The sequence below is a fragment of the Periplaneta americana genome, chromosome 12, assembly GCF_040183065.1.
Source record: "Periplaneta americana isolate PAMFEO1 chromosome 12, P.americana_PAMFEO1_priV1, whole genome shotgun sequence".
In the NCBI taxonomy this organism is placed as follows: domain Eukaryota; kingdom Metazoa; phylum Arthropoda; class Insecta; order Blattodea; family Blattidae; genus Periplaneta; species Periplaneta americana.
The window spans coordinates 49,718,243-49,736,438 of record NC_091128.1 but is presented as its reverse complement, the minus strand read 5'-3'; the positions used below and the strand labels follow the sequence as shown (position 1 = coordinate 49,736,438).

Sequence of the window (18,196 nt, the reverse complement as noted above, 5' to 3'; positions counted from 1 at the left end):
GCAAAGCTCATGCAGTGTGTGTTTTCCCTTATGTCGAAAAAGGAGCAAGACACATCTAATCAAATCAACTGCAAGTCACAGTTAATTTTAACTACTCATGTAGGGAATTTTTACAATTTGTTTGAAACTATTAAGCAAGGCAAAATGTCCCAAAATATTCTTAATTTAAACCTAAGTGTAGAATATAATTGTATTTTAGTACCGCTAACTGAAATGTTTAATATGTTGTCAGTTTTGTATATGAAATATTATAGATTGCCTAGTCTCCTGTGTTTTCTTCAAAAACAGTTGGCAACCCTATGGGTAATTGGTTTTTGTAACACTGCACACGCTATGAAGCTTCAACAAAAACTTTTTTTGTCACAATGAGCTTATTAACTTGAGGATAGTTACCTCGCACTTCTTCAGCAACTTGAAGTCCATGAGTTAAACAGGTGAAATGGATAATATTAGAATATAATATCTCTAATGCAGTAGGTGGTTTCAACATATATGCTGCAGCATTAGAGTATAATACAAGCATCTGTTCCTCTTGAATGCCCTCTGACTATAGCACTTTAAGTGCAACATTTACAAATGTTCCAGAACTTTATAGCAGATCAGGAACAACTTGGACAGTTCCTCTGGGTCGAGTTTTCTAATGATGAGATTGGCAATGTAGTATACCAGTCACCCATTGTTTCATCAATGACTGTCCAAATGGAAATTGCCTATCTTGGCATGCTTAGGCTTTTTTAATAACAAAAATCGAGATATGCCTATCTGAGTGTCGAATTGTCACAAATTTGTCGATAACAGTACTTTTCTAGAAACAAGTGATGCTCAGGAACCTGGGTATTGTACCATGGAATGTTCGCAGCTATAAGAGCATGACACAAGTCTTAAAATTCATTTCTTCCATTGGAAGGTTGTAGTTCAGTAAGAAGTACTTGTTTTTTTAATAAATGTAATTGTTTGTTTTTAATGTGTAAAACACTATTTGTATCTTGTTCTATGAATTCATTGCACACACGACTTCCCTGTCACAAGACATAACACCACCTTTCTCTCCATAACAAACGCTTCGTCTATCACCACCCAAGATTTTAGTCCTGCAGACGTTGCTGACCCTATAGGAACCATTCCAAGTGTTTGAAACAAAGCATGTCTTTACAAACAAACTTACTTTTAACACTAGCTACTGATTTACTGAAACTAGACGAAATGACAAAACACTATTGTAATGTTGTGAATTAATATTGGAAGGTGTGAAACTGGTTGAAAGCAACATACAGTAAAACCCCGATAAGACACTGTTCAAGGGACCGGGTGTAAAGCGCATATTAACCGGGACCGCGTATTAGACAGGTATACTAATTTTGACTTATATACAGTAACCATTAGCTTTTTCTTTATTGAAATAAATTATTTATGAAAGGTAATACAGTATTACTCCATTATGTAATTACTGTACTGTACGTCAAAGACTTTTACAATATGTACTGTATTTAATTCTTTCGAAAAAAAAAAAACATTTATAGTTGTTTGCTGTATGCGTGTTCTCCAAGTTCTCATATTTATCACACTTCAGTTTCTGCGATTACATCCTCTCGACGTCGCATCTGTAGTGATTGAGTCGGATTTTTTATTATCGTTCTTAATGTCGATGGTGGGATTCCTAATGCATCAGAGAGTTGTTTCTGAGTAAGAGTACTGTTCTCATCGTACTTTTGTAAGATTTCCAATTTTTCCGACACAGAAAGGGCTTTTCGTTTAACACTCATTGTAATCACATTCACAGACACTTCAAAACACTGAAAGACAACAAACTGACCAGCAAAAATTTCCAGAATTTTATTACAGCCGAGTGAGGAATGCTGATTGAGAGAGAGGGTTAGCGAGAGGGTGAGGTATTGTAACTGTATGTAGGCTTTAACCACGCAGATAAGGATTCGAATAAGAGAGCGTGACAAGAGGGTCGGGTATATTAAGGTATGAAGTATGAAAGTTTAAATGTGCAGGTAAAGGTTCGAATACCAATACTTTTCAGGTTAATGGCACCAGTGGTTTCAATGACAAAGATGTTTCATTGCTGAAAATTACATCGAAAATATTCCACAAAAACTGCGTATTATGCAGGACTTGAGCGCAACAAACGGGGTATTTTATAAAGCCTTTATGTATGAAATGTGTAGGGACCAGTCAAAAAAAGCATATTACACGGGATTGCGTAATAAGCGGGCGCGTCTTATCGAGGTTTTACTGTACCTCCTTGTTCAAAGGATTCAGAAACAGTACCGTTAGTTTTAGACAGACACCTCTCACTGGTAGGCCTCGTAGGGGCATGGGATAGAGAAAGAATGAGTGCAGGTTTGCGTTATCCCAATCACATTCTCTTTTCAAGAAAAGTCAGCTCTGCTGACTAAGTATTGTGAATATTTTACTTGACAGAAGTGAAAATTATCTAGAACCCCAAATATGTAGTTTTATGTAATATCAAGCAATAATAGTCGACCTGGTTGGCGAGTTGGTATAGCGCTGGCCTTCTATGCCCAAGGTTGCGGGTTCGATTCCGGGCCAGGTCGATGGCATTTAAGTGTGCATAAATGCGACAGCCTCATGTCAGTAGATTTACTGGCATGTAAAAGAACTCCTGTGGAACAAAATTCCGGCACATCCGGCGACACTGATATAACCTCTGCAGTTGCGAGCGTCGTTAAATAATACATAACATTTTTTTTTTCAAGCAGTAATATGTAATGTGGGGCAAATATGTAAAATGATTTTTCAGTGTATCAGTTCTAGTAACGTAATTCATAAAGATTTGTAATTTATAGATGGGAAGATTGAATACATACAAATCCTAACCCTAGTAATCGTTGTACAGCCTTTTCTTCAGTAAAGATTTCGACATTATTTGTAATTACAGTAGAACTCGGTTATAACGACATCCAAGGGACCTTAAAAATTATGCTGTTATATACAAGTGTCGTAACCAAGATTCACATTATCAATCTAGTGAGGTGGAAAATGAAAAATAACAAAATTAATTAGACTTATTTTAGATTTATGTATTGACTTTTAAGCTTACAATGAACATGATAAAATACACATAGACCTACAATTTTAAATACAGTATTCTGTATTAAAACAGTTTGTTCAGTACTCACTAAGTACTTTACTTAGAAGTGAAGTAATCAGTCATTTTACACTGTTGTCTTCTACTTGCCCAATACACACTTTCTAGGGCTAAATTACGTTGTATGTTCATAATTTCAGTTGCAATTTCACTGCTCCCTTTCCTAGCTTCGTAGAACATGTTAATAATTCTAATGACTTCTAAAGCGTCACTCACTTCTTTCAGTGGCCATACTGCGTTAAAATGCATGCACTGAGTGAAAACTTCTGTTGAAACTGATCTAATACCGCATGAATTTGGGCAGGTTACAATGGGGTGGGGAATCCGCCTGCATTCCAGAGGTCTATGACAGAAGGAGACTGTAAAGAATATGTCAGGGTCAGAGTTCAATCAAATATTTCTTAAAATACTTTGGTTCTTAGAAAATCTTATTCCAAACTGAGGTTGAAAATGACGTTATATGCGAGGTAGATGCATATGCGTTTGTCGTATTAAGCAAGGTAGGAAAGCATATGTCTTATGGGAAATTAGTTGGGACCACAGAATATTTGACGTTATAGACGAGGTGTTGCACAAAACGAGGTCGCTATAACCAAGTTCTACTGTATTATATTGCCACTCACACTATTATAAATTGTGGACCAAGTGAGCAAACAGCACCATTCTATAAAATTTAATTTTGTTAACAACGAGAGAGTAGTGTAGTGACAATGATCTCTAGTAGGCTGAGTTCAGTATTAGACTGAGTAGTATCTCAGGTAAAGATGTGGTGGCAGCATTTAGATTGGAAACAGACCATGATTGTTAAGCAGCCAAACTGTAGTATATTTATTAAGTGCAATAATCTCCAGTGCAAGAGATCACCAATATAATTTTAATTTTCTTTTGATGTCCCATTTTCATAATTTTGAAACCATAAATCCTTATATTTTTAATCTGTTTTTCTTTTTTCCGTATTAAATTTAATCTTCCTGTATCTCTTTCACATTTGTTCAGATGTTTTATTCTTTTATATGAACATGTTTGTCATTTTCTGTTTCACTTATAAATTTATTGTATGATTGTTGATTGAAATCTTTAAGTATTTATATTTAGCTTATGTCTTTTATGTCTCTATACATATATGTTTATGTTTCTCTCTATATTCATGTGTTTTATAATGTACCCACTGCAAATCTGCATTTTGTTTTTCTTTAATTCCTGGTTTCAAATTTCAAGCCTTTTATGCTACTTATTTCTTTTTTTTCCCAGTTGGCGCTTTTGCTGCTTTCTTCATACGTGTTTTTATATTTTTTTCATTTTTCTTGGTCATTTTCCCTTGTAATCTCTGCTGATACAACTGTTAGATACTTTCATACTTCAAGAGATATATTTTGTGTACTGTATTTCTTTATGTTGTGGTTGTTTCTTGATTTTATTTTTCTTCCATTTTGCCCATAATGTTAATCTTGCAAGTACCAGGTAGTGGTATTGAGTCAAAGTAGCATCCTCTGTAAATATGAACAGAACATCTTGCAATTTTATTGTTGTTTCAATTTATCACTGATTAAATTTAATTATGGATCTTAAACCTGTTGCACTCCACATATGAAGGGGTCCCGGCAAGAAAGTGTTTGTCTAATGTCAGTTTACTTGATTTGCGTTAGGAAGTGCCAACCCACATTTATACACTTTTGATATGAGGCAAGTTGAATGTTTGATCAAATCCTCAAATCACAGAAAAAGTTAAATTTTGTTTCTACATGTATAATGCGTTTCTCTGATATATTTTTAATTAAAATGTGAAATATATTATACTAATTTTTATTATTTTATATTAAAAATTTATATTTATATGTGTACTGTTCTGAGGCTTGACACTATCTTGGCCAAAAAATTGCTAATTATACAGTGTGACGTTTTATTAACATTAGAAATTGTTATAATTTCGACTATTATTTACCATTTTTAAGACAAAGAAACATTATATTAATTTCCTTACTTCACAAAAGACAAACAATAACCTAAAATACATCTTCCACATCATAGTCCCCATCATCATCAGATATCAAGTTGAGGTAAAAGCCATAGTGGATTGAGGGGACATATTTCATTAGCTTCATTACCTCTGTAAGTTTCTTATTCTTTATTTTCACAGTCCCACATTTTTATGTCTTACAGTCATGGTAATTGCATTCCCTTTCTTCTAAGAAATCTCTTTAAACTCCGTATTCATTCTGCTGTTGTTCATTCACCCTCTACGATTTTGAATGCTATCAATGCTCATAAATGATTTTTTCCAAACTCTCACTGACCTTCCATTAATCTTAACTCTGAAAATGAAAGTATACTGTTTGTATCAATTTTCTGGGGAATTCTTCTTGTACCGTTGCTTTACATGACTGGCCTCAATACTGCCGAAGAGATGAGTATTTTGCTTATCAGTCTCCTAAATCCATTGAACACTTTATTAATTGTATCTGTATCTAAATCAAAGCATCTTAAAGCAAACTTGCACATTTCGCTACTGTTGCTGATTCGACAGGTTTACCTGCTGCTGAAATGTTTTCGCGACCTTCATTTCTTCGTTATTTACTTTGATTAACCTCCTTCATATTTTGCAACCTCTTCCTCAATCTGGGTTGTTTTGCAGGACAATTTAATGGAGATTGCTGTGAGTTGACTCTTTTTCTTTTTCTCGTGCCAAAATAGGTCTATTGTCATCCTGAAGGAAATGTATTACCGATATAGTTGAAACAATATTTTAATAATGACTTTCGTCTTCCAGTAATAAAATACTGTATTATAAAAGTCAAATAGTAATGCACTCATATAAATATTATATGTTTAGAGCAAGAGAATGCCAAGCAACATATTTAAAAAATGTAGGGCAAGAAAATGCCAAGCAACAATTTTAAATTTAAGAATATTGACTCACATAAGGTAATAAAAGAAACATAACATTAGACATTAATGGACAGTATCATCAGGCACTTTAAATAAATAATGAGAAAGCAATTAGAAACACGTTTTTTAACATTAACACCATACTTTGTCCAATGAACACATCTACATTTAACACTCTGAGGACAATATAATGCCATGCAATACTTGACTGTATTTCAGTTTCTGATTTCAGTTTCTGATGTTAATTCTTTTATAAAGTGACGAATATTCAGAATTAGAGGTGGAATCACTGCCTTCATCATTAGATTCATTAGAAAAATTCAGCTTCCTCCTCCGCACCATTCTCTCCAAACTACTTTTGTTGCTTGACATAGTCTTACAGTTATAGAAGATGCATGAATTATTAGGACAAAAACATAAAATGGATAATAGAGCCATCTGTTAGTTTTTTTGAGAAACTCTTGACACCATAATTTTCAATATATTATTTCCCATGAGATGGCATGATTAGTTCAGTTTGGCCTAAAATGTGGCTTGGCACTTTCTTACTCGGACCCCCTCATATATTTGTTGTCACTTTTTCTAAAATATTGTTAATTTCATGTGGTTAATAATAACAAAATGTTTTAAGTTCTAGTCCATTATTGTTTAAGGGGCTGTTGAATTGTCTATTCATGCATTTTCGTGCATTGAAGTCACCACTTACAATCACGCCATATTAACTTTTATAATTTTTCTATAGTTTTTTTCTGCAGAGATTCGTAACATTTTTCCGTTTCCTTTTTATTGCCTTCTGAAGGAGCATAAACTCTAATGAAGATCAAATGGCCTCTTTTGATTTGTGATTTTTCCGTAATTATCCTTTCATCAACATATCCATAAATATTAATTCTTGTTTTCCATCTGCTCTGAACTATTATTGCAATTGTACTCGTTCTTACATTCTGAAGCTCTTTGCTGTATATCATGGTTTAATCATTTACATTTTTTTTTTTTTCCATTTAAGCTTTTTTCTTCTCTCATTTATAATTGCAATTTTTACTTGTTTTTCTCTTAAAACTTTTCTTAGTTCCATTTCCTTTGTTTCTAAGCCTGTAGCATTTCAAGTTGCTACTTTTAGTCTTTCAGAGGTACCTAACTTTTCATCCTTTAAAATCCATTCAGCATATTTACTGTGAAGTATGCATTGGGGTAATTGATACTATAGAAGAATTATCAGCCCTTCATAGAGGTTGAATAACAGGGGTGCTGTCTCTTGTCTTTGCTTACCCATCATACATAGTATCCCCACATGAAGGGTTATTACTTCTGTCAAATTCTGGTCATTAAGAAACGGATTTTAGAGACAAATGAGATGAATATTTTAAGGAAAATCGTGCATAAAACTAGAAGGTTAGAAGGTTAAAAGTGAAGAAATTAGAAGACAGTTTAATATCCAAGCAATAGGTGAGTGGGTGGATAGACTAAGAACTGAATGGAACCAACATGTATCATGTATGACATTGGATAGAATTGTATGCGTAGCAAGGGAGAGTTTACCTTTGGAGGGAAAGAGATCTCCTGAAAGACTGAAAAAGAGATGAAGAGACTCCTAATTTCTGGATGGAATAGCCTGTAGGCCTAGTATAACGAGAAGAAGAAGAAGACTCTTCACCTAGTTACCATGGCTAAGTGTCCTTCCTGGTAGAGAGGTTGTCACAGTAAATACAGAGTTACCGAGAATGAATGGTGGGGTTTGTAATTAGCTCAGTAACTCAAATAGTTTCCAAATAATGTTAGTAAATTTCAATTGTCAGTCCTGTGTTCAGAGCCCTCAGAAGTCCGTTCCATGCTGTAATCTACAGGTAGCTATTCCTAAGTCAGCGATGCATGACATGCGGAAGAGATTTAAATTACATTCCTTAAATTTCAACTCTTCCATTCAATAAAATCACAGTATAAGTTGCTGAGGGCTGAATTTGCTGCTACCATGCTACAAAGAATTGATGATGAACTGGAATTTCTAGAGAATATCCTCTTCTCCGATGAGGCCACGTTTCGTGTTAATGGTTGTGTTAATTGGCACAATTGCATAGGCCTAATTTGGGGCTCGGAAAATCTACATTGATACACGAACACATTAGATTCTCCTAAGGGCCACGTTTGGTGCAGTCTAATGCACAACAAGATTTTTGGTCCATTCTTTTTTGTTGAAACAAACATGAACTCCATTGCATACATGGACATGCTACATTCCTTATCTTCTCAAATCGAGCAAATGGAAATGGAGTTGCAAATCATTGTTCAACAAGACGGAGCACCGTCCCATTTTGCAAACCATATCTGAGAAGAGTTAAATCATCAATTTCCAGACCAATGGATTGGCAGAAATGGACCCATCCCATGGCCCGCTAGAAGTCTGGTTCTTACTACATTAGACTTCTACCTTTGATGCTATGTCAAGAATGAGGTCTATAGTGAAGGAATTGAGAATCTTGTGTACCTAAAACGAAGAATCAGACAAGTAATCACAAGTATTATGCCAGATGTTCTTGTCAGAGTGTGAGGTGAAATTGAATTTCGCTTAGACATCTGTCGTACTGGTAATGGTAATCATATTGAAATTTACTAATATTATTTGAAAACTGTTTGAGTTACTCAACTAATTACAAACACCTTTAATCCATTACAGATAATACATGCTTCACAATGAACTCGTAAAACCCCACCATTCATTCTCGGAAACCTTGTATTATTCATTTAAATTAATCTCTATGTTACCAACTCTAACCGTGAAACTTGCGGATCCGTATTCAAATCCTGATTGAGAGATGTTAAGGGGAGAGGATGGTATTTTTTAAAACTTGTTTCTTATTTGGTGTAAAATATTAATTTTTTCTATGTAGAGAGCTCATAGCTGTAGCAACTCAACCAAATATAAATATTTTGAAAAAAATTACTTGGCCCAAATTTAAAAAAAAAATATACCCAATGTAGGATTGTACTAAAACCGATATATCTAAACCATTTTTAAAGATAGATTCAAACAATTTTTTATAATGTACTTGCAAAAGCATGCTCTACAATCTATCTGTAACAGAATTTTGATATTAGTCCCTACGTTTGTAAAATAAACAATTAAAATTTAATAACACTTTTTTGATTTCCTTTTTCGCAAACAAACGAGCATATTTTAAAAATGAAATGTATTAACAAAATTCTGTTACAGAGAAAAGTTTCCTAATAGTCTAAAGAATGTGTGTTCTAAATTTCATGCATGTATCTTTAATAGTTCAGAAATTATATCCATTTTTATCTGGCAATGTAACAAAAAAGAAAACTGAACGGAAACAACGATAAAGGGGTCGTGTGACTGAAAAATCCATAGCACAGGAAGTTTAAAATTGGTGTCTCAACATCTGATAAGGGCACAAATACCCATAAAATGTTATGCAATGCATTCCACACATATTAAAGAGTATTTTAAAGATTTTTTTTTTGTTTGAAAATTTAATTTACCGGAAACAACAATGAAAAGGGACGTGTGATTTAAAAATTCATAGTGCAGGTAGTTTAAAAATGGCGTCTCAACATCTGCTAAGGGCACAAATACCCACAAAATGATATGCACTGCATTCCACACATCACAGAGTATTCTAAAGAATTTTTTTTTTTTTTCAAATTTACTCATTTTTCACCAAAAAATATCGTCCCCTCCCCTTAACTGATAGAGGTTTTCCAGGATTTTCTCCTCAACCCATTAAGAGCAAACGCTGGGTAACTTTGACACAGGATCCTGGATTCATTCATGTCATTCAGGTGCTAGATATGCATAGCTATTGATAAGCATAATAAAATAACCAGTTATAAAAAATGTGTTACTAATTATCAAGTTTTTCTGTTGTTTTATACTATTTGCGGTTCCATAATATGGAATTTAAAATAAAATTCAGGTTTTCAGTCAGTTACAAAATGAAGTCAGTCACACAGCACTTTTTCGGCCATAACTCCATTACTAATCGTGGTTCATAGATCGTTTTTGATTTAAACAATACAGGATAATTCAAAACCTCTCTGTCAAATTTGTGACTGGTGATAGGTCTAACAGTAAGGAACCTTTTTTTTTTTTTAAGCAATCTATATCTTCTGTTGCGTCATTTCGAAGGAAACACAAACGCTCTGTTATGACTTCATTTTTATTCTGCAGGTTGTAACAAATTACAGGAGGTGTTCAAAGTATGTGCCCTGTACCTGATTACACCACTTATTACATTGTCGTACTGTTGCATGTCTGACTTGATCAAACGCAATGAATATTTGCTCAATCAGTTCTTGTCTTGTGTTAACGGGGTAATGTAGACGACACTCTTCACATACCCCAAAGGAAAAAATCTAGGGGTGTTAGGTCGGGTGATCGCGCTGGCCACGCAACAGGTTCCCCCTCTCCCTACCCATGTCTCTCTGTAGGATCTGTTCAGATGTGCTCGTACAACTAGGCTGAAGTGTGGTGGTGCGCCATCATGCTGGAACCATATTTCTCTGTGTATTGCAAGGGGTATCTCTTCCATGAGCTGCAGAAGCATGTTATGAAGGAATTCCAGGTAAACCACCCCATTCAAACGGGGTGGAATGATGACAGGTCCCCGCAGATAATTGCCAATAATTCCACCCCATATGTTTATTTTAATTTCGCCTGGTGAACTCTGATTAACACTGCGTGAGGATTCTCATTATTCTAGATGTGGCTGTTTCTGCTGTTGAAGTACCCATCTCTTGTGAAGCAGACCTCATCAGTAAACAAGACGTGTGCAGGAAAGGCAGGATTCGCGATACTCCATTGCAAAAACCATTGGACAAATCGAACACGAGGTGCGAAGTCATTGGGCCCCAGTCCTTGTACTTTCTGGAGGTGGTTTGCATGGAGATTGTGTTCCTACAAGACTCGCAATACTGAAGATTAATTTGAAGCCATAGCATGGGCAATGGCACATGTGCTAGTTGAGGGGTTGTTGGCGACTCTCTTAAGCACCTCTTCTTCAAATGCAGGTGTCTTCACGCAGTCTTCCATCAATGTGATCGTCTCGAAGGCACTGATGAAGTCGAGCAAACATTGTGTGGTGAGGGTGATTTCTGTTTGGAAACTGTTGTTGGTACATGTGAAGAGCTCTTCAGTTTCCGCAAGCCTCCCCACATCACATTATCATGTTGGCTAACTCAGGAAAAGTGTAGACATCCATTCTCAATTGATGATTAGACTGAACTGAAAGGAAAAGTTATTGAACATTAAACGTAAACAAACAATAACAACAAACCTTCTCATCTCTTACAAATATCTCAACAAATAAGAATGCACACATTTTCAATGATAACTTCTAAACGACGCATCAAAAGACATAGGTTGTTTATCACTCCTCAGAGTTGGTCGCAGAGGTTTCGAATCACTCTGTATTGAAACTTCCTCTCCAAACAATGCTTTGGAAAATTGTAGAAGAAATGACATTTCAGAGAAATCTTTGGAGAACCATGTCAGTCAGTCACACATACTTAGGAAGTAAATAAATACTTTTTTTTTTGGAAAATCGGCTGTTTGTGTGTGTGTGAGTGTGTACAGAGACACATTGTGATTTCAACATATTACACAATTTAGGCAGACATTTTGCTATAATATAATATAATATTGTTTATTAATTCAGTCTAATTGACATGTCACAAATATAAAAAGTCAATGACACTTACCCATGTAAGTGATCATTGTGTACTATACAAATATATAAAAAAAAAAATTAAGCCGTTTTCGCTCTTCGAGCATCATCAGGCTTTTTTACATACAATATCTTGTACATTTTGTCTCTTATTGTGGAATGAATAATTAATCACAACCTTTTAATAATGAAAATAATAAATATTTAAAATTGACTTATGGTAATTAACAATCGAAAATTAATGTACAGATATGAAAATTTAATACATAATAATGATATAAAATTGTGGCTGCACTGCTGTGCTGTGTTTAAATTATAATCTCATAAAACTGTGAATATGATAAAAACATTTCATTCCTCTTTAAACTTCATAATTTCATTAATTGGATGTTTTGCTGCTAGTCTTGTCTCAATGATTCATTACTTGTTATGGTGAAATCAATCTGAAATATATTAGTTATTATGTAGAGAATCCTATATGACGCGATGTTAAAATTATTAAATTGTTGTTGAAAATACTCACATTTAAGATCGTGTGTACTGCACAGGTTATCTGAGTTGACATTTACATTAAGACTATTTTTGAGACTGGGTTTTATCTGTAATGAAATTTAATATCAGAATATATGAAATTTGGTGTAAATAAATATAATAATTTAGTGATGGGCGAAGTTGTTCTTTTCCCGGAACAGTTCCGACGGTTCCGGTTCCGAAAAAATACTATGTTCCAAATAACAGTTCCGAAATAACAGTCACCAGTGGTGATGAGTCGGAGTCGTTGAGTCGTTCAAACGAACGGTACAGTACCCTCCCTCTTCACCATAGACAAATAACACCATGCAGCTCACACTGGAGCACTCATAGGCATGACATAGTACACATTCTTATCTATAGATGGCACTGCAATGCACATTCGAATCGATTTTGGAAAATTGCTGTGCATGCGGACAGAACTCAAAAGCTTAATGTTAGTAATTACACAGCTGTTGACTACAAGGACAGAATACAACACTTTGTTTTCGTACATAAAGTTATAAAGACATGGTAGCCAACTAAAAAAAAATAACATAACATTTAAAACATATGGTATGTAATTTCTGTTCTCTCTATTACATAATAAAAAAAACAAATCATTAATTTTTATTTTTACTTTTCTTAATGCACAGTTATAATAATAATAATAATAATAATAAATATTACAATTTCATAAATAAAAAAGATATATATTGGCAGTACTGAAACCTGGAAACCCCGCAGTGGGTTAGTAAAATGTTGGAATCGCATCTTTACCAAAGTGTAATTTAAACTTCGCATTAAACCTCGCTCTCCAAATCAGTACTTATATGGGTAGTTTCCAACAAATAATGCTACAACATTTTTGTCGTTCTTTGATAACAGAGATGATAGCACAAAAACTTGTGCTTGTCAGACTTAACCTCAACAAACGACATACAGACATTGTAACTAAACCACTCATTACCATTTACGACTTTAACCTTTGTATAGAATCAGCTGATCAATGAATTAATAATAGTATGCGTACTTTATGACTTTGTAGAATGTTTATAAAACAGAATTAGTCAACTAATGGTGAAATAAACCATAAAGCGGGAATCAATATTACAGATTATTGAATACTTACTATAACATTACAGATGATTGGCCAGTCTTACAAATGTTGATATTAAAGTTCGCGCCACCGCAAGGATTTCAATGTCCATGCGCCCCCCTCCAACCACGTGAGAGTTTCAAGTACAGTGTAACTGCAGCTGTCGTTGGTTCATCGGAACAAGCTCCGACGTTCCGACTGTTATCTCGGAGTCGGAACATACCTTGTGCAACGCGGTACTGCGAGCCCGCAACAGCTGGGCAAGTGAGCAGCTCGGAGTCGGAACACTGTTATTTCGGAACAGGTGGTTCTGACCTACTGTTCATTTTTGCAACAGTTCCGAGACCGGAACAGTTCCAAAATAACTGTTGTGTTATTTTTTACCCATCTCTATAATAATTGTATGAACGTACTTACGATGAAATGCAGTTGACTTAGTTGCGATGATCTTGCCGACTGATGTGAAGCGAGCGACCTGTGGTGCTTACGTTGAGCATTTAACACGGAAGAATATTGGGTTGTGATTGGGTTTACGTCTAAAGGTTATATAAGGGGTTTCGGATGTGAACTAAATTTTCGTTGAGAACACAACTATCTTTTTGAATTTGTTTGGCAATGTAATATTCTTCAACGGAATTCATTAGTTTTCTGTCTATTCCAGATTTAAAAATTTTTTAAGTTTTTTGGAGAGGGCCTAATTCATGTCCTGTTTCAATTAGGTGGGTGGCATATGTAGATTTTTTTTCTATTATGAATTAATTGACTATCTGAACATTTCAACATGCTTTCTAAGACATTTTGCCGCCAAAATATATTGCAAATGTCAATGAGTAACACTTGGAATGCACCAGAGATGGTGGGATTCCCTGTCTGCCACTCAGGGTACTTGCCCAATAGATGTTACAAGGTGGCCCACGTGGAATCATAGGTTTTAGTACAAAAATGTTCCTGGTGGAAGATGCAGTGATAGCTGGTATTTTTTTTTAGGTGCTACAAATTCTTCATTTCTTCTAACTATATATGGAACTGCATGTGTTGAACACTGTGAGACTTTTCAAATTGAGGCACTTAGCATTTAGCAGGGATTGTTTTCATAGTTCTCTCAACATATAGGCAACAGTTCTTCAGTGACTGGTTCGTTGTTGATTCCACGAATGAAAATTTCAGACTGAGCTCTGTGTGTTAAATCCATGCTTTCGTTCAGTCCTAATAAGTAAAATATGCGTGCTTGCAACGTTTTCAATGTCTCCTTATCAATAAGTGCATGTTCTTCCATTTTCCTAGTAACAATCACTTGAGATAAACTTTTTTTTTTTGTTTTTTGTTTTAAGTATCAAATTTATTTGGGCACACACACTTCATCTGCTAAAGCAAGGCATCAGAAAATGGTTTCGACTTTTAGGCAATTTTTTGAGCTGATTTTACTGTAATACTTCTCATCCTCTTATAGTTTTTAAAAGCTTGTTTGGCATTTAAATGTTTTTTTTTTTTAATCAGTGTGACTTTGCATAGCTGATCCAGGAGATTGGCGAACTTAGCTGTATATTTAATACCATAATGTAATTTCAAATTGTTTTCCTTCAGAGCTGACATTGATTCCTGACATATTAAATTGAACGGTTTTTTTTATTATAGTGCTTCCACAAAGAAGTGTGAGATTGCGTTTTTTTTTTTTTTTTTACTGATGCCTAACATTTTTAAGTTTCTCTCACAGTAAACATTGAACATAATTAACCTATGTAAACAAACTTACTTGGAACAGGGTTTTTGATTCACAAGAAATTTAAAAGTAACTTACTCAACTTTGACCCTATTAATGAGCGGATGTGCTCTATAAGATTGAAAGGAAGGTTCTTCAATACTACAATAGTTTCTGTACATGCACCTACCGAAGATAAGGATGAGACAAGCAAGAATAACTTTTATGACCAACTAGATAGAGTATGTCAACAAATCCCTAAATATGACGTTATTATCATGGGAGATTTAAATGCTAAAATTGGCAAAGATTATAAGGCTGCTAACATTGGTAAACATACCCTTCATGATATTACAAATGATAATGGTGAAAGATTATGTGATTTTGCGATAACTAGAGACTTTGTAGTATCCAGTACCATGTTTCCACATAAGAACATACATCTGCAAACATGGACGTCACCTGATGGTAAACAACTAATCAAATTGACCATGTGTTGGTCAGTAAAAGACATGCATCAGATATATTGGATGTTCGATCATTAAGAGGAGCAGACTGTGATTCTGATCACTTTTTGATAAGAGTCAAGTATAGACAGAGAATGTGTCTATTAACCTCGCACCCTAATAAGAGATGCATTAAATTTGACATCGGACGACTAAAGGACAAAGTAATAGCAGATGATTATCGAAGATCCATTGAAAATAAAATGGGCGAACAAACAATGGAAGACATGGACATAGAACAGAAATGGGTTTTTATTAAGCAAACGATATGTAATACAGCAACCGAAGTACTTTCAACAGTTCAAAAACAAAATAGAAACCAATGGTTTGACAAGCAATGCCAAGAAGCAATTAAGTCAAGAAATGCTTATAGACTTAAAATGATGCAAAAGCGAACTAGAGCAGCAGAAGAAGAATATAAAACTGCACGGAGAGCCACAAAGAATATATGTAAAAAGAAAAAGAAAGAGCTAGAGGAAAGTATACTTTATGAATTAGATGAAAACTTTGGGAGGAACGAGAGTAGAAAATTTTTTGAAAGTGTTCGAAACTTTGAAACAGGTTTCCAAGCAAGAACTACTATGTGTAAAAATAAAGAAGGAACCCTAGTTGCCGGAGAACAAGAAATACTAAAATTATGGGTAGAACATTTTAATGATTTGTTAAACGAGGCCAGGGAAGATAAACCCACATCAAATTTGATCTATTTTGGACCTGATCCTCTTGTTCCCCCTCCAACTATCTTCATGGTAAATGATGTAATTAGAAGGATGAAGAATAACCGAGCCCCAGGAGAAGATTCTATTAACATGGAATTAATAAAACATGGTGGCAGAGCTTTATGGAAACATATCTATAATTTGATTCTTGATATTTGGCAGCTTGAACAAATGCCTAATGATTGGAATGTAGCCATTATATGTCCTATACACAAAAAAGGCAGTAAATTGGAATGTAATAACTATAGAGGAATCTCACTTTTAAATGTCACCTATAAAATTTTTACCAATATTTTATCTAAATATATTGAACCATACGCTGAATCAGCTCTTGGCGATTACCAATGTGGCTTTCGTAAAGGAAGATCCACGACTGATCAGGTTTTTTCCTTACGTATGATTTTAGAGAAATTTTATGAATTTAACTTACCGTTACACCAGTTGTGTATTGATTTTAAACAAGCATTTGATACAATAAATAGAAATTATATATTTGATGCAATGGCAGAATTTGGAATCCCTAGAAAGTTAATTGCCTTAACCAAGATGACCTTAATGAATACACAAAATAAAGTTAAAATACAGAATAAATTATCAGAAAAGTTCATAACTCATAATGGAATTAGACAGGGTGACTCCTTATCAACACTCTTATTTAATATTGGTCTAGAGCGAGTTATTAGAAAGATTGCCATTAATCCAGGGGGAACCATATTTAATAGAATGTTTCAATACTTTGCTTTTGCTGATGATGTAGCTGTATTTGCACGGAATGTGTCATCCTTAGATGATGTCCTCAAACAGATACATAATGAGACAAATGCTTCAAATTTAAATATTAACAGAACAAAGACAAAGTATATGAATAACATAACCACGAGAGACAATACTGTAAAAACTGTTGTCTTAAATGAGGTTACTTTTGAGAAAGTATCAAGGTTCCGATATCTCGGCTCGATAGTCACCGAGGATAACAACATATTAACTGAGATCAAGGATAAAATAGCCATTGGCAATCGAAGCCTCAGAGCATTAGATAAAATTATAAGAACCAGATATATCTCCAAAAAAATGAAGGTGAGGATTTATAAAACAATTATTAAACCTATAGTGACTTTTGGAAGCGAAACCTGGACTCTACCTGAACGAGCAATAACTATCTTAAATACGTGGGAAAGGAAAATTTTAAGAAAAATTTATGGCCCTATTTATGATAAGGGAGAGTGGAGAATTAGGACCAATTCTGAACTACAAAAACTATATAAAGATTCAAGTATTGTCACTGATATAAAAATTAGACGGCTGGAGTGGCTGGGCCACATTATCAGAATGGACAATAATAATATTCCTAAAAGATTACTAGATGCCACGCTAAGTGGTAAAAGAAGAGCAGGAAGACCAAAACTACGATGGTTGGATGATGTTCAGGATGATCTAGTTAAAGCAGGAATTAAGAGATGGAGACGGAGAGCCCTAGAGAGGGAAGATTGGGCGGCAATTCTTAAGGAGGTCAAGGCTAAACTAAAAGGGCTGTATGACCACAGATGATGATGATGAAACAAACTTACACGAGTTGTAGCATGTAGTCTCTCTCAATAATAATTGAATGTAAGAGTGAGACAGTGAGCATACTCTTCTTGATTGGACCCAACCATGACCTCATTAACATACAATTAATAAATCTATTGTCCCGTCGTTCTAATTTCTGGTAGCCAATCACGTTGCAGATCGGCTACATTTAAATGTGTGCATCTTGTGATTCGCTGATGAAGATGTTAAGTATTTCCTAAGGCTGGGTAAATACTTAATATAATCGCCCGCCATTTTGGCTCTTTCATTGGCGTTTGCAGAAAGCACACAAGGACGTTATTTGCCACTCAATTATTTGCTGAATTACAGTGCGTTTGATTTATTATCATAGGAGCTACGACATGATAATGTTTAATGGTGTGGCAATAGATCCCTTGTCTGGTAGCTT

The 18,196-nt window shown here is 34.7% G+C and overlaps 1 protein-coding gene across 6 annotated transcripts in view; it reads left to right on the top strand.

Annotated features, from left to right (window-relative positions):
• The window catches only part of nej (nejire), a 304,634-nt gene that overhangs the window by 45,380 nt on the left and 241,058 nt on the right, over positions 1-18,196 (top strand). The window lies entirely within an intron of this gene.